The sequence below is a fragment of the Kryptolebias marmoratus genome, linkage group LG19 (assembly GCF_001649575.2).
Source record: "Kryptolebias marmoratus isolate JLee-2015 linkage group LG19, ASM164957v2, whole genome shotgun sequence".
In the NCBI taxonomy this organism is placed as follows: Eukaryota; Metazoa; Chordata; class Actinopteri; order Cyprinodontiformes; family Rivulidae; genus Kryptolebias; species Kryptolebias marmoratus.
In genome coordinates, this window is record NC_051448.1 from 10,162,109 (window position 1) to 10,185,203 (window position 23,095).

At 38.6% G+C, this 23,095-nt stretch overlaps 1 protein-coding gene across 3 annotated transcripts in view; it reads left to right on the forward strand.

The window, feature by feature from the left end:
* The first annotated feature begins 1,634 nt into the window (after window positions 1-1,634).
* The window catches only part of wasf1 (WASP family member 1), a 54,868-nt gene continuing 33,407 nt past the window's right edge, over window positions 1,635-23,095 (forward strand). For 2 of the 3 annotated variants that reach the window (XM_037981599.1, XM_017423308.3), the window contains exon 1: window positions 1,637-2,151. The gene's annotated coding sequence lies outside the window, so the exon portion shown is untranslated. Of the gene's footprint in view, window positions 2,152-23,095 lie in introns of all 3 variants that reach the window. The other variant, XM_017423307.3, reaches the window with a different exon arrangement.

The following is a 23,095-nucleotide window of genomic DNA, read 5'->3' on the forward strand; positions in this document are numbered from 1 at the left end:
TTCCGGTGAAAGAAAAAAGAAAGATAGCCTTTGTTTATTATATTATATTATATTATATTATATTATATTATATTATATTATATTATATTATATTATATTATATTATAGTTTAGTGACTCATGAAAAGAAAAGAAAAACTTAGAAAGATAGTTATTAAGAACAACTTGAATAAAACAAATACAAGAAAGTCTTACTTGCTTCTTGAATTAGAATTTAAGATACTCTAAGTGAAAATAAGAAAAAAAAATTCATTATGTTTAATTCTATAGTTTGCAATGAAAACCTTTAAATATAAAGCAATGAGGAATGATTTAGGACTTTTGACCAGTACTGTGTACAACTTTGAAAAGGATACAATTTCACAAATATATGTTATTTTGTGACAATTAAGCAATTTCTGTTATTGAGAGGACTTGAGGATACATACATACATATACATAATATAAGCATGAATGGATGTTTGTCTTGTTTGACTCTATGTATCCCTGTAATGGACTTGTGACCTGTCCAGGGTGTCCCCCGCCTTTAACACAGTGATTGCTAGAGATAGGCACCAGCTCCCCGCGACCCGGAATGGAGAATCGGGTAAAGAAAATGGATGGATGGATACAAGAAAATTTTTAAAGAAATGCTTTTGAGAATTTGAAAAATAAAATTGTATTTTGTTTTTACTCAAACCTTGTACAATTTGCACAAGATTAATTTGTTTAATCACCACACCCCCTTAGCTTTTATGTTAAAATATACAAATTATTAACTGGTGATCTAGATCTGGGCATCTAGAAATGCCCAAAATTTTTACTCAAACAAAATCTACAAAAATAAACCCATCAATTTTTGCTAGTTTTACTTTTACTACTCCACAAGAAGACAAGAACTTAAGTAGTCAAATGTTTCCTATTTGACCAATAAGTGCCTAACCATCTGCATATGAAACCAAAGACATTCCTCTCACTTAGCACCTCATTTGAGATGTTATAATTTTGAGAAACTAAGTCATAATTATAAAAAGCTGTAAAAATCTTGACATAGTATCTCATAAATATTAGTGAGTATCTCAAAACTATGACTTTAGTATGTCATTATTATGAGATAGTATCTCATAATAAATACTTAGCTTCTCATGAGACGCTAAGTCATAGCATCTTGGAAATACTGTCTCCTAATTGTGACTTAGTTTTTCAAAACTATGACTTAGTGTGTCCTAATTTTGAGATAGTATTTCATAATGACTTAGCATCTCTTATGAGATCCTGAGTCATAATTATGAGGAGCTAAGTCATAATTTTGATATAGTATCTTATAAATAAGACTTAGCATGTCAAAATTATAACTTCTCATGACTTAGTATCTCAAAACAATGACTTTTTATGTCATAAGGATGACTTAGCATCCCATATTAGATGTTTTGGAGAACTTAGTCATAATTAGGAGAAAGTATTTCCTAATTATGACTTAGTGTATCCTAATTATGTATCTCAAAATTAGGACTTGGTATCTCAAAACTATGATCAAGTGTCAGCATCTCATAATAATGACTTAGATAATTTTTTATTTTATTTAAAGTGGCGGAAATAAGCTTCCATATAAATGCGTGCTGCAGCCTGTTAACCTCCTGCATTTGTTTGCTGGGATCCATTGGACAGTCCATTACGACCGCCTGGTACTCCGAGGCGCACGCGCTGTCCGCGAGCCTCCCACGAGCACACATCAGCACGGGACGCTTTCTCGCGCCCCTCAACAATAGAGTGGCTCGTACCATTATTCCCGGCTGCTGCGGGGACCTTCTCCTCCCAATAAACCCAATTTCCGCCTCTTTTCCTCGGCGACGAAGGGACGCACGTGGCGCTCTGCGTCGGACCGACCGAGGTTCTGAGCGGCGGAACTTCAGTTCGGTTCTCGCGGGCTGCGTTTGACGCCGGCCTCACCGACATTTGGCCGGAGGATCCCTTTTCCAAACCAAGTGGCTGGGTTCTCCTTCGTCTTCGCCGCCGCCTCTTCCAGCAGGAGTGCGTTTGATATCAGAGACGGTGCAGCCATGGATCTGACCCGGGGATTTAAATTCTTGGACCCAGTGGCACGCTTTGTTGCTCAGTGAAGATGGAAAGAAGATAAGTGGGAATTTAAAAAAAAAAAACCCAAACCCAACAGGTAAGGTTTCAAATTTATCCCGTAGCCACATTTTAACTCGGAAATCCTCACTTAATGTTATTTGCATCTCAGCTCTCCTACAACTTAGAGCCCGGGTGAGTCAGAACCGAGTCACCATGTTGTAACGTTAGACCCGAACTGGAGCTGGCAGACTAATAAGGGTCTCTTGGTAATTCCGCACTCCCACGTTAACCCGTCATACAGGTGATAAACGAGGCAGCGCTTAATGCTTAGTTTAAAATAAAAGTCGCAGCAGTTTGTTTGCTGCTGGATTAAAAAAAAAAATAAAGCCCGGTTCTGATCGAGTCTGCAGCTGGCTGAGAAAGCTGCAGAGCTCCACATCTGCAGCAGCGCTCACTGTGTCTTGACACATATATTCTGAGGAATGTCATCATGTTAGTGAGCAACCCGGAGAGCACTTTTTTTTTTTTTTTTTTTTTTTTTTTTTTTTTTTTTTTGTGCAAAGCCTTGTGAATTTCCAGATTGAAGCATCCAGGACATCCCCATCTGCGATGAGTTTAACCCCGCATGAGGTTGTGGAAGTTTCAGTTTGCTGCAGTGTAATTAGGCCAACCTCTAGCAATTAATCCCCCCCGACACACACACACCACCATCACCACCTCCACTAAAGATTCCCTCGCAAGGGTCTGTCTGGGGGTCTGGACTCCAGCTTGGTTTGCAGGCTGNTGGCCCCGGTGAAAATCGTGGTTCGTGAAATCTGAAACCTCCTTTGTACTTCTTCAAGTGCAAGGAGAAAAGTGAGCACAAGAAGTGGCGTTTTGTGGCTGTGGTGCATCTTTGTTTGTGACAGTTTTAATGATGTCCTCTGCATTGCTTGATACCAGCTGCGCTCATTTATTGGCTCACAATGATAGGAACCAGAGTTGCCTTTATTGTTGTTGTTGTTGTTATTATTTGGATTTTAACACCTAAGGCTGAGTGACTGCTTAAAATTTGTTGAAGCATGAAGTTTCTAATTGAACAAGAAGAAGAAAAGCTCAAATCTGAAAAATTGTAGCCAAAAGCTAAAATGAACAAAACCCTGTCTAAAAGCTATTATTAGCAAAACTGTAGCTTGGAAGCTAAAAGTAACAAAACTGTAGTGAAAAGCTAAAGTTAACAAAATGGTGGCTAAATGCTTAAAAAAAGCAAAACTATCCAAAAGCTAAAAGTAGCAGAACGGTAGCTAAATGCTAAGAGTGTCAGAATAATAGCTTAAAAATAAAATTAACCAAACTGCATCAAAACAATGATTTTGAAGGGATTGAAGAGGTCTCAGTGCATTTATGTGGGGGAATTTTTATTTTAAATAAAGTTATATACTTTAAAAAGTAAAAAAGTTACAAACATCACAAGTCACAGCACTGTTCTCGACTGAGATGCAACTTTTGGTTATGAATGGTTAAAACTACAAGGAAAAGTATGCATAAGTAAATTTGATCGCGAAAAAAAAATGTAAAAGAAAACAACTAATAAACAAGAAAGTAGTGTGAATGCCGACTCAGCATTCACACTACGTAAAACAATTTCTGCTGCATGTCAATTTAAACCCAGTTAAAAATTGGGTCTTGTTCTGTTAGTGGATTTTAAATATCCTGTTAGATGATTCGCACCTATTAACAGCCTGTAGTGGAAATGTAATGTCCAGACATGTGGCTTATGATGCATGAATCCTCTTTTGCGGTGCTTGTTGCGGAGCCAGCGCCTCCTGCTAACTATGGATTAATACGGCCAGCTTGTGTCTCAGATGAACCGAGGCAGTCAAATGCAGTAATGATACACGAGGAACTCAAAACTGGGGTGTAGCTGCAGTTGGTGCTGAGTGTTTTATGCGAGAACTCCATAATTTTGCTGACTTGGGTATTTATTAACAAGGTTTGTTAGCTTAGATTTACTTTTGCTGGAGAGGAAAGTCTTAAATTCCAACCACTGAAATAGACTGAAGTTGTGCATGTTTCAAATGAGCTTTTTTTAAATGGATGCTGTGTAAAGTATTATTTATGTAAATCTTTCCATACTGCATGCAAAAGCATCTCTCACTTTCAGAATATAATCTAAGAGCACATGCTCAAAATGACATTCATACTCCATGTCTTGTAAAGGTTTGTACAAAGAATATTTGTCAAACTAGTTGGATTTAAAGTTTGCTTCATATGACTCTTATACAGCTTTGAGGGGTTTTGTGTTGAAGCATTCTGTGAATTAAAATCACGGAATCTTAAAATGCGTTTTTCTGTTTCACTATCAATAAAGCAGAAGCTGCTCATTGAACAGTACCTGCCGCTGTATTCCTACATCAAACCTGAGCACATTCCCATTTTGTCTCCTGCTTCCTGTGAACTTTTTTGCTTTTGAGAGATGAAAATTCCTGCACGGTTGGCACTTCCCCCTGTTTGATTTTGCTGTGTGTTTCTGAGCTCTTGTGAGAGAATGGTTTTGGCAAGCCTCCCGTGCAGGCTTTTTGGACCTCTCTTGTTTGTTGATATAGCTCTGATCCTCTGCCAGCCTCTGGCTTTCTCATGCTACCAAGAACAGTATCGCCCTTTCTGTCTCTCTCTTTTGTCTCCCCCCCCCTACTCAGAGGTGGAGTGGGGTTGATAGTGAGGCGCAGGATAACATAGGACATAATGACGGAGCATGCGGAGACGGAGATGGAAGGGGAAAGAAAGATGAGTAAAACAAGAAAAAGGTGGGATTCAGGGAAAGCCGGAGAAAGCAGAAATGAACGTGTGTGTGCGTGTGTGTGGGCAACGAGCAGTTCCAGTTTATGTGCCATTCAGTGGAGCCACAGACGGACCTCCTATCTCCCAGCTGTTGGGATGCTCCCGAGGGTCCGGCACACAGGCGCTATTGTTCCTTCTCTTGGCCAGGCCCGCTGCTCAATAATACTGCCTCTGTCCGCTGGCTGAACTGGTCTGACAGAGAGACACCAGGGCACAGTTTAGCCTGCCTGACTGGTGCTCCTTGTGTGTTGCCACCGCTGCCTCACCCACCTTCCAGGAGTTAACTGGGAGGTGGCAGAGGTGGTCTCTTTGTTAACTCATTTCTTCATAGCAGGATTCTGTCCTCAGTGTCCTTTTCTGTCACTTTTTCCCCCTCCCACTATAATAATTCCTTTTATAGCTCCAGTAGCAGGAATTATTTCTTGTCTTGGTTCATTTTTTTTTAAAGAGGTTGAACATTTTTAATATTAAAGGGTTACGTTTCCTTAAAAGGAATGCATATTGCCTGCCACCTTTCATTCAAGAGTTTTAAACTAAGATCCTCTCATGATGAGAAGGGATGTGGTTGTAGCCGTTTTGGTCACAATTGTAAATGACGTTATGCACAATCTCATTCTCTATTGTGAGAACTTGTGTGATCCATTAGCGCTTGAAGTGTGTGTTGTCAAATTTTAGCTCAATATCTGAAAAAAACCCCCGACTGAGTTACAGCCATTTTTGTGTTGGCTAAGGTGGCTTAGACTCCAAAACGTAATGTACATCCAATAATTGTTTTATAAGAGTTTCCAGTGGTTCATGAGATATTTTGCAAACAGACGCAGGCAAAAAACCCAGTTGCCTTTGGCAATGGGCAACGAAGAGTAATAAAGTAAATTATGTAACAAATAAATAAAAATGTCATCTACACTTGCACATTTGTTCACCTTCAGCCTGTAGCTAACAGCTGTGCAGGATCCCACAGAAAATATTTCTTTCTTCTTGTAGTGCTCCATCATATTTCAGTCCACTTTATCTTTCTCCTTATGTCCTGCATGGTTAGTCTCTTCATCCTCTGTGTCTTTCTATCACGTAGGAGGAGAAGGAAAGGGTGCTGACAGGCTAAAACAGAAGTGCCTAACCATCTCTCAATCTCTGACAACATGGCAAAAAGACAACTGAGTTTAGAGTGGTCCCTACATCGCTCAGCTGTGTGTTTTTTTTTTTTGTTTGTTTTTTTTTATCTCTTTTAGCTCTCTTGATCAGTTCTTTCCAGACTTTTCTTATGTACCAGTCATTTATTTTTTTAAATCCATCTTTTTGTAAATTTTCAGTCCATCTTCAGCCGGTCCATGTTATTGTAGCGCAACAATTTTTGCTGCTAACAAGCTGCACCACTTCTGCTGCGAGAGGTCTGCCGCTCATCATGTCACTGAAGCCTCAAATGGGTTTTGGAAAGGATTTTTTTCCTGCTTTTACACCGTTGAGTCCAGCTGTACTTCATATCTGTCAGCTGCAGCTTGTGGAACAGGGAGGCCAAGCACTTCAGCTTTAAAGTTTTTTTTTTTCCCCCCTCTGTCTTTTTTTAAACTGAGAACCTAAAGTGCCTTAACAGCGCAGCCTATGGTAGAGAGCACTGTCAAAAGCTAAAATCTTTTTTTAAAAGGTATGCGGAGTTGGCTGAAAATGCCTGGAGAACCTCCCACTCCTCATTTCTGGCCCATGACTATTTGCTGCATGCTGAATAAAGTACCCCTCGCTCAATGTCTTTCAGTAACAGCAAGTTATTTCCAAAAAATTGAAGCCCCACAGTGTTATGTGGCTGACCAGGCTTAAACTGTCAGCTGAAAGCCAAAGTGAGCCACACAATAGAGTAAACTGTGGGCTGCCGAGGCCACTCCCCTGGTGTCATGTGTACGTTTGGATGGTAGATGTAGTCTGATCCTTTCTCAGTACAATGTCGCCTTGATTTGCTCCAGGGGTGAATTGGATACGGAAGCTTTTAGATAAAGTAGGTGTGTATGAGGCTGTGTTTTTGTACATCCATGGTTTATGTTAGCTAATAGTTTTAGCTGCCATGTGCTTGCCCCTTTCTATACATTTTCTAGCTTGTTATTATTTCTAACAGCTGCTTTATGACTTTAGCCTCATCTGGCGTTCAGAGCAGCTCTAGATTTGAATATTCAAAGTTAAGCAAAACAGAGTACTCTTATGATGAGTGTCACGGTACTGGAGTTTATGCTTCTCCTTTTAACACTCCTTTTTATTGTGTGAACGCTGAGTCAGCATTCATACTGTTCTTTTCCTTTCTTCCTTATGTTATTTGCAATCAAACTACTTCTGCACACTTGGTGCTATTTTAGCCATTCATTCATCAAGACATTCAGCTCATTCAGGAGTTGGATGCAAGGACTTTTGGTTTTTGTAACTTTTATGCATTTCAAATTATTTACCTTTTTTGATTTACAAAAAATAAGTTCCCTAGAAAAATACATTGAGATCTCTTGAATTCCTTCTAAAACATTGTTCTCTTTTAAATCTGCTTTAGCACACTTTCTCCATTTTTGCCTTCTCATGCCCCTTTTAGCTATGGTTTTGCTATTTTTATCTTTTTAGCTATGGTTTTGCTCATTTTGGAGTTCAGCTGCTGTTTTGCTCATTTTAGCTTTTAGCTACATTTCAGCTACTTTAGAGAAGAAAGCTGAGTGATGAATGGCTAGTCTCTTCTCTGCATTCCCTTTCCCGTTGTCATTCCCACATTTCTGCTCATTTTCTTCTGGGCTCTTATTGAGCTGAAATGGTTGACTCCACGGTCACTGTGGCTGACTGTAATGATTGATTTAGGCTGTGAAAGTAGAAGACGAGGCACGTTTATCACATCTGCAGCTTCAATCCCTCTCGTCAAGGCTTTGTCGGGATTTCTTTACATCTTTATTCAATTACAGCCGCACTGAATTTTCATTAGGATTTTCATAAGCGTTAATTTTTCTTCACTGCTCCTTTCCTTGTATTAGATTAAGAGTAATTGCGAGCAAGATGTACAGAGGGAAAGACACCAAAGGGTTGGAGACAGAGGTGAGGCAGTAAAAAAAGAAGATGCATGAGCTTTTGTTTCCAGTACATTATGTACCACACAATTTCTTTTAGTTTTTAACCAACCCTAGATTGTTGTGGCACTAAACACTTGTTCATGGATTTCCTTTGACATTTTAGTCTATCGCAATTTGCAATATCAGGACAGACGGCTATTAAAAGAAGAGAAATATTCATTCAACTGTTTATAAAACAGTTCTGGGAAGCTATAATGAAGTGGTGAGAAAAGAGAGGAGCAAGAAGGGAAGTAGCCTCTTAGTGTCCTGTTGTGTTTGTCCACGGTTTCATAGCGGGTCTGCTTGTGCACTCAGACAATCGCTGCCTTCAATTAGGAGCCAGTGTTTGGCTGTTCATTTACAGCTCTCAGCAAGAATCCAGCTCCGCTCTGGATTTGCATGAGACTCGAGTTCGAGGCTCGTCTGATTCGCGCTGGGTGGAAGCCAAGCAGAGGCTGCAAAGCGTAAGCTGCTCCTCAAGTTTGCCTCTTGTTCGTCTTTGATGGCTTGCAGGAAATGCCAAATTCATTTAAATCATCGGCAAGAAAACCTACTCTCAACATACTTATTTAGCATCTGTGTTATTGTGCTTCTCATACAGACATTCTGTCAGTGCTACAGATCAGGGGTCTTAAGGAGGTCAGAAATATGTTAAGATACATTTATTAATGAGAAAAGATCAGTGGAGAGACAATTTATGGTTGCGTGAAAAGCCTACGTATTGTAACTTCAGTCCTACATTTATGCTGTACTAGAGGAAGTGCAATGACATGAAGCAGCTCGTTGAATCTAATTTTCTATCTTCTGTAATTATCTTAACATTTTACCCATAATATGATGAAGTAGAGCCTCTGTCTCATGTGTGAAGCTTTGGGAAATAGTCTGATACCCAGCAGTACCTTACATAACTGTCTTTCATACACAGACACATGCCCACAGCTACGATAAGAGGGTCGAGTCTTATGTAAGAAAGAGAATACACTTTTTTTTCCTCATATTCGTCAGTCATATCTGAGACTCTGATGGTGTCTACTGGTTTTGCTGCTCTGTCCTTGATCTGCAGCAGTGGAGTGTCGGTGTGCGTCTTTGGGAATGTTTGCGTATCATGCATGACATCACACGTATCCGGCTTGATATTATTTCGCGTGAGTGCTGTTGACCTGACCTCGCGATGCTGGATGAGTAACTATGACTCACTGCCTCGGAGGTCAGCGTGTTGCTAGCTTTGGAGCTTTAACTGTTGAACCTTATGTCCTCTCGACCTAGCTGCCCGACACTGCATGATTTTTATGAAGCCTGGCATCACTGTCTGTCGAGAGGCCCAGCACTCAGTTACTGTACCGTAGCTTGGAATGACACTGCTACATGGAAATAAGATTGCTTTTGGTGCTGATGATAATCTTAAGGAAGTTCTTGTCGCTACATTGATATGCAAATTAGGAGTCCACTGTTAATATTTCTGAAATCAGCATATCTGCATGTATTTCACTCCACAAGCACACCTCATTTTACTTAATGATGTACTGATTATGTAATCACCTGAACCAAATCACATTTAACAAAAAAAGTACAAAAAAACACTGATGTGGTCATCTTTAACCTCTTTCAATCAGACTAATTGGATGACACAAACAGTGCTAGTAAAAACTCAAAAGTAACTGATCATGGTCAGCCTGATCTCCAGACCTGAACCCCATTGAAAACTTCTGGAATGTGATCAATAGGATGATGGATGGTCACCAGCCCTGAAGCATCTCTGAGCTGAGTGAATTTTAGCACCAGGAGTGGCAAAAAGTCACCCAGCAGCAATGTGACAGACTGGAGAGCACGCCAAGATGCATGAAAGCTGTGTTTAAAAATCAGGGTTATTGCACCAAATATTGACTTATGATCTCCTCTGAAGTTTAAACATTAGTATTGGGAAGTCTAGAAATAATATAAAAAAGGCTTTTTGTTTTCTGCCACAGAGAAATATCATTAATTACTCTAGTTGCACATTGCTTATTGAGAGTTTTACTGCCTGACAGTTATTTATTATATAGATTAGGGTAAAATTTTGTGTGACTGTAACTGAGACTCATCCTCAACACATACACTGAGCAAAACATCTTTGTTTAAAACTCTAACTTGCAGGGTAGCCACCAATATGCATTCTTTTAAGAACTTCTATAGCTCTTAGTTTTATTACTTATCTTGTTCATTATATTTTTGTTGCATACCTACCAAAACATGTTGCTCTAGTCTCTAATAGTCACCAGTTAGTTGGTTTAATGGATCTTTCCATAAGTTTTTTTCGGCTTTTGTAGCAATTTGGTAGGAAGAGTACAATTCCTACAAAATTCTGTTCAGTGATGATGTGAAACACTTAGAAACAGAAATAAAATCAGGCCCCAACTATGGGCACCACTTCTATCTTTTAAACCCCTCCAGTGGGATAAGTGAAGATGATTTATATCATTTTTGTTCCAGACAGAATTTACATAACAAACCAGACACGACACATTCTGCAGTGGGAAGGTATCTGATTGGCAGGTGAGAGAATTCAGTTTATTTAGCTCCTATACTGCAACACCGGAGGAGAAGTTCAGAAATATGCTGGTGTACATTCTCAGTCATCCAGGACGTGGTAATCCTAGCAAGTTGAACCGAAGTCGTCTGTTTTTAGATTCTTGAAGACATTTCGCTCCTCAGAAGTAATTTCCGCTTGCTAGAAGTTTAGAGATGGCAATGAATGTAGTGAGTGATCTTTTAAAGAGCATCCAGCTCTTTCTTTATGAGTTACATGCAGTGCTGGAGGAGGTATAGGGCAAAATGTCATGCTCCAAGAACTTTTTTTTTATGTCTGCGCTTGTTTAATCAAGCTTAAAGCTGGTTAAATGCCAGACCAGTCTTTGGAGTTCAAGAAGCTTGGCGTTAAGGTGCCTAAAGGAAAGCCATCTTCCTCCAGCTAAACAGGAAAGCTGCAGACCGTTTGGGTCCAGCTTAAAGTGTAGGATAAGGTCAGAGAGTGATTTCAATACTCTCTGTGTGGTTATATAAATGTTAGTGGCAACTTGAGGCAAAAGCCTGTTTTGCTTAGCTAAGCCTCAGGAGAACAGATAGGTGCTGACAGATAGGTCTGGCCTCACCTCTGGGACTGCTGCAGAACCTCTTATTTTCTCAGTTTGTCTCACTCTTCATTGTTGTTTACAGACCCTCTGTGTGTCTTTTCGGCTTCTGCATTTTTTTTCCTTCCTTTTTCTCTCTCGTCTCCCACTTTCCTTTTCTCGCTTCGTTTGTCCTACTTTTTGTAAAGCGGAGCTGCGCATTCAAAGCAGACAGCTTTCAAAGAAGTTAATGATCTCTGCCAACTTGTAGTCAATATAATGCCTTGGCTGGACTTCAGCCATGTCTGAGTGGTTGACCACATTGTTTTTAACGCAGAGCTACAGTGAGTTCATCAGGAGGTAACGGGGAAGCAGAACAAGTGGGGCAAATGTTGCCTAGAGCTTCAAACAATTTTTTTTCTTTACAAATATGGCATATATTAAGCATAGGTAAAGAGGAATTCTCTGCAGGCTCATTTAAAATAATGCGCCTTTTAGTTTCATCCAACTGGCTCATAAAAAAATAATCTGTTCTTGTATTAACACTGAATCACCATCAATACCTGTTCTAAATGAGCATGTGGTTTTGTTGCTTTTAATAACATTCAGACATTATTTTTTTGTTCTGCTTTTGGTGCATTTTGCTTTTTTTTTTCAAAACCATTTACTTTTAAGGTTATTGTCATTGTGCATTTTAGACTATTTGTTCATTTGAATCTCCAAATAAAATATCTATTTTTTTTTTCCTTCTTGATAGCTTAATGGTTATATCTTCAACATGCATAGTTCACGTTCAGCTTGGATCATACTTTAAATGTCACCCCCAATTTTCTTCTTTCTATTCCCAGTGAATACTTTTCCACTGCCAATTTTCATTAAATATCTAGCATGCTAGATATTTGGTTTTGGCAATACTAAGTTTTGTGTGTCAGAAAAAGGCTTAGCAGTAGAGCAGTGGGGGCGCACCGGGCTCCCAAACTTTTTTTTACAGTGCTGAAGACCGAATCCAAAAGTCTGCTTGTCAAACACAGTCAGGTGGTGTAAGATTTCCACCAGAGAAAGGAAAAGTCAACTCCAGGAATCGCAGCCTGTCTACAATCACCTGTGACGCTTTTGCTAAGTTTGATTGAGTCTCAAATATTTCTCAAGAGGTTTCAGGAATTTGTATGAGAACTGCGCTCAAGTAGTAACAGATTTGATCCCTAAACTGTAGTCGGGTAAAGAAGTAACCTATAGTGTTTTCTTACAGTGTTCTTGATAAAGATCTAGAGATTAGTTTTGACTGGTGTTAAAGTTTGTCATGTGAGGTAAATGTTAAAAGGTATAGAGCATATATGAACTAAGTTAATCCAACCGTAACAGGACTAAAACAGTTCATGGTGGTGGGGCGCAACGACTTGGATATCTTCTCGCTCTCAAGGGTGAAGTGACAAGAGGGACAACCGACACACCAAAGTCTGACTGACCATGAGAGATAACATGGAATTGTGTTGAGCAGAGATAGCAGCTGGAGTGGATTCTATCTTCTTCTTGTGTTGATGGAAGTGTATTTGTACCTTCCCACTTCAGCCTTACTTAATACTGAAAATAGGACTGGGTCCTTGAAATACACTCACTGATAAGGGGTAAAAAATAGAGGCAACTCAAGGGAGGGAATACACAAGTGAGAACCTCTCTACTTGCTGGAAGAATTGGGCTTTATTTCCTTTTTGAGACACATCGATCGGAAACAAACAGATAGCTTAACAGTAGAAGCAAGAGGGGGAAAAAAGTGTTTTGTTTCCATCCTCTTTGTGCCAGTGTCAACTGTCCCTCCATCTCTGGAGACAAAACACATTTGGACAAGGAGAATATGTGTGTGTGTGTGTGTCAGCAATGTGGATGGATTTTATTGTGGCTCAATTGTGATGATCTGGTTTTAAATTCACTGCACTCAGTCTCCATCTAAATCTAGCTAATTGAATCCCGCAGACACCTTTGGGTATCTGCCACAGTGTAAAAACTCTGCCCTCGCTGCTTGGATGAACTGCTTTTATTGTATCTTGACTAATATTCTGTAAAATTGGTGGATAAATGATCATCTGAAGTTGTAATATGGTCAGTCTTTGCAGTGCTGGTAACACAAAGCTGTTGGAACACATTTTGTCTTCTTTTTTCATTACCCTTTGCTTCTCCCACCCAACTACTTTAACATTAACAGAATACTCGTGTTGATTTGATATGAACTATCTCCTTCCTAGTCCAAAAAGGGATTGTGTTTGTTTATTAGTTTTAGAATCTAATTTATCTAATCAATGACACAGGTTTTAGGTAGTCTTGTACACATTTATTAGTAATCCATCTGACTTTAAAGGTTGTGGATTAACTCCTGTTGTTTTCCAATGTGGCATATATACAAGTGATCTGATTTGTATAGTTGTTTTTTTGTAATTGTTAACAGATATAAAATGATTAATTATTACATGGATTTTTATTCCTGATTCCTATAATAAAGCCCTGGTTTTGGTGTACAGTTTGTTAGAGAGCATCTTAAGTTATGATTGCCTCTTCAATGTTTTTTTTAACAGGAAATTGCTCTTATTAGCTGTTTGCCTGTGCATCAGCCAGAAGTTTATTAAATTAACATTTAATGTCATCCCAGTCCTCAGGCTTAGGGCTCTGTACCAACTGGCACCGCTTTAGGCCTCCTTACAGCAAGGACACCTAAACTGACCATCTGTGTGAATCTTCACTCATTCTCAAAGAGTCTGCACTCAAACTCAAGAGAAACTCATTGAGAAGTTTGTACAACTGCCCTCGGCGTGATCTAATTGGTTCAATTCATCCCACAAATCCCCCTCACTCCTTGTACCTCTTCCTCTCACATCCAACCCTCAGTTGCTGCCAAGCCTTAATGAGTTCTCACAAGGCTTGTGAAGCTTGTGAATAACTGAACTTTATGACTACAGAACATCTCTGTCTCCAACAGACTCCTCTTGATACTTCCAAGACTTCTTCCATGAACTATTTAGTCAATGACTTTTCCCCACAAGTCATTATGTGGCCATTTGATATGCTCATTTATTCAGATCAGTGTGAGAAAGTAATTTTAATGTGTCTTTTTGGTAGTTGTTAGTAAAAAAAAAAAAGTGATTTCAGTTTGTCTATACACATTTTTGTTGTTTTAACTCCGGATTTATATGTATTAGTTCTGATTGTTTTTCTATTTATTTATCTCATGTTTACAAGCCTATAGGGACTGCAGATGGAAAATAGCTTGTGGCAAAATCTAGCACAATGCATCTGCCTCTTGTGAATATAAATTTTTTCTACATACTAGTCTTAACTACAAAGGCTATATTGCAAACGTTACAAATTAAGTAATTTAGTAACAACTATACTGCAGTGCATCATGTCCTAACAGTCAATATGTTGTGCAAATTTATTTAACTGTCATTGTTTGTTTTGCAACTAAGTCTTAACTTGACCACATTTGGCAAAAACATCAAGACATGCAATGAGTGCAGTTTTATAATATTAACCATTATTGGGCCAAAATTTTGATTTAACATGTTTTTAATCATCCTTTGTACCAGAACTTTGAGAGGAAGCAAGAAGTTGTTGATACCTTAGTTTTTTGGCTACTTGATGTTTTCCTTGAGCTCGTAAGCATGCCCTTGCTTTTTTTTCCCCCTGTTGTTTGAATTGAGAGGGGTTGCTGCTGTCTTGTAAGTTTGTGCATGCCCTTCACATCTGTGTGAACAGAGAGGGAGTCGGTGTAATAGAATTTCTCTCAGGCCTAACAAGCACAGCTGCACAGTGCAAGCATGCAGACATTTATTATTGAGCAGCAGGCTTTCATTATTCGGTGGGTTTCTATTCACTCAGCAGATAAACTTTTGTGAGCCTGTTTGTTCGTGAGACACTTCACTCATTGATGTTGCCACACAGATGTCCATGAATATTTACTTGTCTTTTTAACTGTGGGGAAAAAGAATAATTGCTGAATGAATGTCTAAAGTGCTCTAATCTTGTGAGAAAATGGCGTGGTCTGTGTCAAACCACACAGTGATTGTAAGGCTCATCATTAACTATGCTCTGAATATAAAATATAAAAGACAAACAAACACTGTTGTGTCATAATCGCACACTTCTAGGTTTGCCGTGCTCTACGGAATAATAAAAACACTGACACATTTATTCTTGCAGCTATGTCAGTGGTCTCCAATCCTGGTCCTCAAGGGCCACTGTCCTGCATGTTTTCCTTGTTTCTCTGCTCCAACACACCTGATTTGAATCAATGGGTGATTAACAGGCTTCTGCAGAACATGAAGAGGTAATTTAACCACTGAATCAGGTGTGCTAGAGCAGGAAAAGGGTAATACATGCAGGATAGTGGCCCTCAAGGACCAGGATTGGAGACCCCTGAGCTATATCGTTATTTAAGCTCAAGCAGTAAAACCATTTACTTATTAATTATTGTTTTTTTATTATCCACTTCTAGCCACAAGTTTCCCATAACAGCAAACCTAGTCAGCTTGGTTTCCTCAGCTCGACCTGACAGCTTCAGTGCTGCAGGTGTATTTTAAGCCCATTGTGGAGCACGTGTAAATGTTTGTGTGTATGTGTATGCGTGTTTTAATGGCACAACGCTAGTGAGAACCTCCGAGGTGTCATCACACCCCCCCTAAGAAGTGTCAGGTTGGTACAGAAATTTAATTGGCAAGAGAAAAGACAGGTATGTGCTCTCCCAACATGGTGTGTTGTGACTGGTGGTTTGGGAGGTGGTGTTGGTGAACAGGGGTTGATGTTTCTGTGTGCTGGTGTTGGAGGTGGGAAGGAGTTTATGATATAAGCTCTCGCTTTAATGTGAAATTCTACCACCCTCTAATGTGCACCAAGGGCTTCTTTCTGTGCAGAGGTCTCTTTTTTTCAGTCTAAAACCGAATTTTATTTCTTAGTGTTACCCCTACACCTATCCCTTGGCCTTTTCTGTAAAACCACAAAAGGTAGCATTTAAATAATCCACAAAAAAAAATGAACTGTATCAAGAAGAATACACCATCATATAGTCGTTGATTGCTTTTACATAAACAAAACATGACATCAATAAGGCCCGTATGTGATATGCATATGTTATACGGGTATAGGAGCAGCTGTGTACCAATACAGTTTTAAGGGTTTAAATCTGATGAAATCTGAAAATCCAATTCATATAATGATTAAATGAAAAGTCTACAAGCAAGTTTGTTTCTACAGGCATCCACTATAAAACGCATAAAATAAAAAGTGGAGTTACGTTTGGATATGAAGAACAGATCCCCTGTGTTGACTTCTTTTAGTGAACAACTCCTCTTCTGGCTGCTCTTCCTGCCATTTAGTCGTGTTTTTTCATTAGCTGTTTGGTGGATCAACTAATTATCCAGTGGGAAAAAAAGGTTAAGTTATGTTTTATTATTTATAATGTAGAAAAAGCATTTTGTTGCTCACTGCTGAGTTACTGAAAGAGTGTTAAACACATCTGCTGCTGGCACATTTTAATTTTGCCTCTGTTTTGCGTGTTGTTTGCTTGAGAGTCAGATGTTCTGTAATTTCCAAACAAGACCTGTTTTAGGTCTTTTTTTTTTAATTAAACCATGAAAAATTGTCTCAATAACTGACAGAAGCATTCCTTTGCTTTTTTGTATTGTATTGCATTGTATTGTGATTAGGGGCTGAACTGTCTTGTGATTAGGGGTCGAATTGTATTTTATTGGTTTTTGCTGCTCATGCATCTTTAATGAATCTGATTTGTTGGCAGTGTAATAAAATACATATCGTATTGGCCTCAGACCAGAGATGCACAACCCTACCTAACTTGCAAAAGACTTTGGCTTTTCAGTATTGAATGTGTTTATTTTGTGGAGCTGAAACCTGGAAGACTTAATGCATATCTAAAAATATATTGTGTTTTACCATCTTTTTACATTTATTTTTTTTAATTTAAGTAGGACTATAATTTTGCTAATGAACTTGAAGCTGGATTGAAGAAGACTTGAAATTGGCATTCAAAGCTGGTACTCAGCAAGTTGTCCAAGTATATAAGCTGTTTGGAAAAGGTTTATTTGGTGACAAATCAAATGAGCAGTAGGGTCATTTCCTCTTTAGAGGCTTGCTTGACCTGACTTCAACTCCTGCTGGTCATCAGCTAGAATTCCGATTTAATGCTCTTTGCAGTTGCTTCACTTTTCGTAGCCAGAGGCTACATTAATCTTTTATATGTACAGTCTGTCGTTTGATCAACTTCTCCTTGTCAAGAATTGTAAAATAATTGGAGCCTGAGGGAGAAATTTTTGCTTCCTTATTTTTTTTTAGATCTTGCATAAAGTGAGCATGCCTGTAGGATTGTCTGTTTTAGAGTTGCTGAACTGTCATTTATTCCTTCTAAATTCAACACCAGAATTTCTTTCACAGTTTAAAGACCTATCAAGCTAATTAAGTACAACATAATAATAAAACAACCACATAATGTATTTTTTCCCTTTTGTTCAATTGAATAAAATTGCCCTTTAGCTGAAACTATGACCCACTTGATTTCTAAAAAACAAATCAATAAACATTTTTTGAGGAGAAAGTCATTTTTGTCCAGCCCTGCAAATCTCTATAACTGATTTAAACCACCTTCCTGTGAGCTTTGGCTGCCAGATCTCCTCTGCTATTGGCCACTGCAGTTCTGCCAGCTTTTCTGATTAGGTGTCTGTGTTTGTTAATGCTTGCAGCTGTTTGTAGCACAGTAAGTAGTCCAAGTCTGCCGTTGTAGTTCCCAGAATCACTGAACAAAAGACAAAACGCTCGGCCTGATTGTAAATCCTGATAGCAGCCATTCCAAAGCTGAAGGATAACGGCAGCTTCTAGATGCAGAAAGTTCGACTGAATTTATTTAGCTTTTTGAGTTTATTTTCAGTCCTTGCGCGCCTTTACTTGTGTCTGTGTGGCTAAATAATTCACAGCTCTTGATGCATTTGTAAGCTGTTTGCAGCAGCTGAATTGTTGACCACTATAAGTTATAGGATGGATGTCAGAAAGTAAATACAAGCCTCTGTGTTTAGAGTTACTTCTGTGTAGTGTGTGAAGTACTTTTTGAAGATCTTGAAAGGTCTGAAAAAGCAGTTTGTTCAAAAACAACCAAATATGTTGGTGAGAAGTAAAAGTGTCATTTACTATTAAATTGTATACTATCTTTTTGACAGCTGGCTGTTGGGAGATAGAAACGTTTGTTTTGACAGATGAAAATGCACATATGATGTTGTTCAATCCATTTAGTAAATTTTAGTCAAGACCTTAAGTCAAGCCCCACCATTACTGCAATCATTTACATGGAAGCTGTTTGTTTCACGGCAAGCCCTTGAGAAAATTTGTTTTCAGGCCTCGCATTTTAGTTCACTAAATGATAAGATCACTAAAGAGGCAAAGCCTGTTTGATTTAAATTCCAACATGTTTCTTTTGTAGTTGAGTAAACCAGAAATAAAACAAGAAGCTGTCAGGAGTCTACTGTTCCTAAGCTGTTTGAGAGGCCCTTGACCTCCTCCATACTGAGGGGTCTGCAGTTACATTGTGGGAAAGTAAACACTCTATTAGGATTCATTAAAGCCTCAAGTTGGACATATTGTCCTGAGTGCAATGAGCCGCATCGCTGGAAGCCCATTGCTCTCTCCTCTGGCACGTGCCGTCCCTCACCCTGCTTTGTGGTTGCACATAATAGACGAGCGGCCCCCGGAACTCTCTCTTTTATTTGCTTTCTCATATTGCGTGAAAGACCCATCACTGTTTAGATGCAAGACTCTGATTGTGGCCCCTCTTTCTTTCCATCATCCACCCCCTCCTTTTTTGAGTTCCTTTTTACCCCCGCACTTTTTGCCTCTCTGTCTTTTGGGATGTTTTAAAGTGACCAATGACATCCCACTGCAGTTGTTGCCATGGTAATCTGTGACAGTGGGAAGCACCACCCAAGATGAATGGGCCATAAAAGCCGTAGCAGAACAAGGCGTGTGCATATAGGAAGGAGCTTGGCTAGCTCACATTAAAAAGTAAAGACGGGGGGGGGGGGTGTTTAAACTAGGAAATCCCTGTAAAAAAAAAATCAACTTGGTATAAATCCTAGCTAAAGACAATGGCTATTTTTTAATTATTATAAGAAATAAGAAATGTGAAGAGAACCAGTATCAAAGGAAATGGTAAAGCTGCTCCCAGTCACCATGGTAACTACACTCCTGTATCTCTCACTCCCTGATTTCCAAGTTGTAAGCAGCAGACAAAACGCATACTGAAAATAAGTCTCAAACAGTCACTGTGTGAAAACAATGAGTCAGTTCCTAAAGATTATTGAACCATGAGTGGCAGAAGGCTCTGATAGCCAAGTATTTACATTTTTACATTTCTACAATGTTTTATGTAGTATATATAAGTTTAAAAGACCCATCACTTCTAGTTTTGAAGAGAATGCTTTGAGCTAAAATACAACTGAATCTGTGGAAGCTAAGCTGTACTCGTTGCCCTCTGGGGGGTTTTGAGAGGAAGCTGTAAGTGCTATAGCAGTGAAAGACGCACTGGGTGAAAGAAGACAAGAATACCTACATTTTGACATGTATATATGTACCAAAGGTTGTGGGAGTAAGAAGAGTTTGCTTGCAAAAAATTTTGAAATTTTTAGGTAGCTCCAAAGTTAGTGACATCCTCAACTGTCAGTTGATGATGAAATCTGTAAAATTGTATTTATTAAGTAAATAAAAGTCTGTCCCTAAGTAATCATTTACCATTTTTCAATGGTGAGTAAAAAGTTTTGGTAATGTGCAAAAATCTAAATAAAACCAAACAGAAAACTGGATGCTGTTTCTTTTACAACAATCAATGTATTCTTTTGGATAAAATTAGACAGAACATATAAACACAGTTTTTATGCTAATTTAAGAGAAATCCTGATGCTGAAAAAGCATCATGCATATGCATATTTTTACACATCAGTTGTCAGTGTGTCATCCATTCTGCTGAACTTTTTCTAGAATCACATTTTCTATGTCCAGTGTTTGCCATTTGTTTTAGTTTTTGTATTAAATTCTATGAATTCAGAGCAAAGTATAAGCTAATCATATTCAACACCTTTTGCTTGTACATGAAGCTGTTAGTCATCTGATTTATGGTTTAGTTTTGTGAGTCTTAATGGTTTTCAGCTTTATGTCCACCTTTCTCTTTCTCTCTCTGACATCTTGTTTCTCTCTCTCTCTGTCAGATCTATGATAGCATGTCAGTGATTTCTCACGGGAGCCCATAAGAAACTACATAATTTTTCCTTTGAGGGTATTGCTGTCACATCCCATCATGTCATACTATGGTATGAAACCTCAGTGGATGGAGCTGCTTGCTTGTATTTTTGAGGCAGTTACTGCATCCTGCAGTTGCACAGTGGAAGAACCGTATGTCTTTGTTCCTTTTTATTTTGTATGTCAAGACAAGTGTAAGAACTTTGCCAACATGTGATAAACCCATTTAAATGGTCAACACCTGCAGTTTTAAAAAGCTACACCAAGAAGAGTCAATATCACCTCTTTGACTTATTTGTGTTTTCATGTTGTGGCACTTTCATCCTCTGCTCTTTTGTTTTTCGTATCACAATCATCAATCTGTTTTTCTTTTTTTAAGCATTCAAGCTGGATTCTTTTATTTGGTTAATTTAAAAAGGAAAGTAATAATCTAGTGTACGCTTCTCTCCTCCAACAAAAATCATTTTCTCTTCCTGTGCCACTTTAGTTTTAATGCTGTCAGGAAGCTTAATGTTCCATCATTGTTTTTTATTTCCCCGACCGTCACTGTCATCCTCAAAAATAACTCTTAGGACCCTCAAGGTAGGAAGAAAGTGGTTAAGAAAGCAACACATTATTTTCTGAAGAGAGACCTTGAACGTGGGAGATAAGAACAAAGGAGAGCGGTGCAAAAACAGTCTCTTTGTAAACGAGCTAATCTTCATGTGTGACAGTGTAATAAACACAATGATGATGGAATGAGTTCATTTTGGTTGGCTTCTGTACAAAATATTGGGACATTTTAGATGTGAATATTTTTTAAATAGACAATAAAAACTTTTTTTTCCCTTGAGTTTGTTTTGAAGTATATGGTAATACACAGTGTAGTACCTGTATATTAATTACTTTACTATTTAGAGTACCAAAACGCCTTTATCATGATGTAAATATATGCTATTTCTTGTGTCTCTGACCCATGCTTTTTTAATTCTTACTGCTACTTCTTGCACTTTTTTTCTTGCTTGCTTACTGGTATGCGATTGTTAACAAAGATGACCCGCCGACCAACCCGCCGATTGTGTTTCATGCCATGATCTGCTGGATAGATCAGTCTTGCCAACCAAGAGCAGTATGCTGACTTTCTGTGTGGGCTTGAGATCATAGTCAGTCAGATTCAGTCTGTGAATCCAAACATAAATAGTGTTATGGTGGTTGTGGTCATTGTCTTTTTTTAATTGGCCTAATTACAATGTTTTTATACTTTAACCAAAGATAGTCAAGGATCACAAGTTTCTGCCTTTGTTCTTTTGTGGGTCAGAGGCTGAAAAGTTTAAGAACCATTGATTTAGAGAGTGAGAAGAAAAAAAAACAGACATCCAGTTGTTTCCTTACTAAGATTGTGTTTGTTGGCTGTTTGTTATAATGATAACTTTGAAAGTATTAAACTGTTTCATATGAACATGTTATCAGAGCTGTAGCTTAGCCCACTTTGGGGCCAGTTGCTTGTGAACCAGCTGATACTTAAAGGGTTTGAGTGTAGAGACATGACTGTTACAACAATCTTTCTATCTACTACTTAAGAAAAAGAAGAATAAGTGTGTTGATTACATGTTTTAGGGATATATGGATCCTTTGGTATTACATGCTGTTACATTTACATTGTAGTTTGAGGTCCATCTTTGTTTTTTTGTGTTTTTAGGACTAATTTTCCAAGATATGTCATATTAAATATGGCTGAATCCACTTGCTAAAGATCAGTATTAAAGCAGTTGAATCTGCACCTCCAGCCTTGGCAAATAGTAACGTATGGGTTCATTTTTCATTGGCAGTATAACTGGAGGTTGGAAAAAGTGTTGGTGTCCATCAGATGGGATTTTCAGGTTGATGAAGTGCCCATAAGAGGAAATTAAACTCAACTATAAAGCAGAGAGCATGTCTTTTAATTTTACAAGAAGGCATAGATTTTATGCAGGGATTTTATGTTTTTTTGTAGAATTAAAACATTGTCTACATTTGTCATTCCAATCACAAGCTCAGAGAGATACATCTTTTCACTGATGGCCCTGTTGGAGACGTTTCCCATATGACTCACCTCGGCACAGTCACCATCCTATAGCCTGGCAGCTTCCTAGAATAGCCTTCATGCACTACATTTCTATGGATATGGTCAATAATCGTGTTTATTCCTCTGTGACGGAGACGCAGCTAAAAATACAGCAAAATATTAAAAGCACCAGGCGTCAGTTAAAGTTTAATCGGTGCTTTAACGAGGCCTTCTCACGGTTGAGGCTAAGCAGTCCACCAGTCCATCAGTACACCTGATTTCTGCATCATTTCACATGCCTCCTCTCATTAAACACAAGCTAACAGCGGAGAGATGATGCTGAAACGTTGTTAGCGTGATTAACTGCTGTTGTTACTGAGAGAGTTGTTGGTAGATGGTGTTTAGCCTCTTCCTCTGCTGTTCATATTCCTCTGATGTCTAACCTTTCTCTTCCAGTTTTCACCATCTGCTCTGATTTTATGTCCATTTGCGTCACACTTTTCCCATTTAATCCGTACAGTCATGGTGTTGAAACTGTTACAAGCTTAGACATGTTTTGCATGCTAATGGAGGGCAGTGTAAAGCAGAAGATGTTGCGGTTAAAACAACTAAATGGGAAATTTCAGCTGCTGTTGGAAGGGTTTCAATATATATATATATTTTTTTTTAGTGATCACTTATTTTTTACTGCTTAGGTTTTGACTTTTTTGATAACACATTCTATGTTGTTGACATATTTATGAACATTTTTTGAATGAATTGCCACGAAAC